Source organism: Colobus angolensis, unplaced genomic scaffold (assembly GCF_000951035.1).
Source record: "Colobus angolensis palliatus isolate OR3802 unplaced genomic scaffold, Cang.pa_1.0 Scaffold295, whole genome shotgun sequence".
In the NCBI taxonomy this organism is placed as follows: domain Eukaryota; kingdom Metazoa; phylum Chordata; class Mammalia; order Primates; family Cercopithecidae; genus Colobus; species Colobus angolensis.
The window spans coordinates 545922-546269 of NW_012116210.1; positions in this window are offsets into that span (position 1 = coordinate 545922).

A 348-nucleotide genomic window follows, 5' to 3' on the forward strand; every position below is an offset into this window, starting at 1 on the left:
GGGGTCCAGAGCTCTTTTTCCCTATTCCGACCTGTAGATTTAACGCCAGCACAGGGTGGCGCACCCTACCTCCTTCCACCTTCACGCACCGGCCAGGAGGGGACGCGTGTGCGCGCTCCTCCCCTAGGCGGGAGGGCGGCCCAAGAGCCTGCAGACTGCGCCTGCGCCGCCCCGCTCACACACGCCCTCCCCCCTCCAACCTCCTTCCCCCTTCGCCCCGCCCCGTTCCCACTTTTGCTGCCGCTAGGGGTAGTGGCGGCTGCTGCTTCCCGGGAGCGTGGTTTCTTTGAGGGCTCGGGAACCCTACAGAGTGGGGACGTGGGGAGGCTAGAGGGTGAGAAAGCCGGC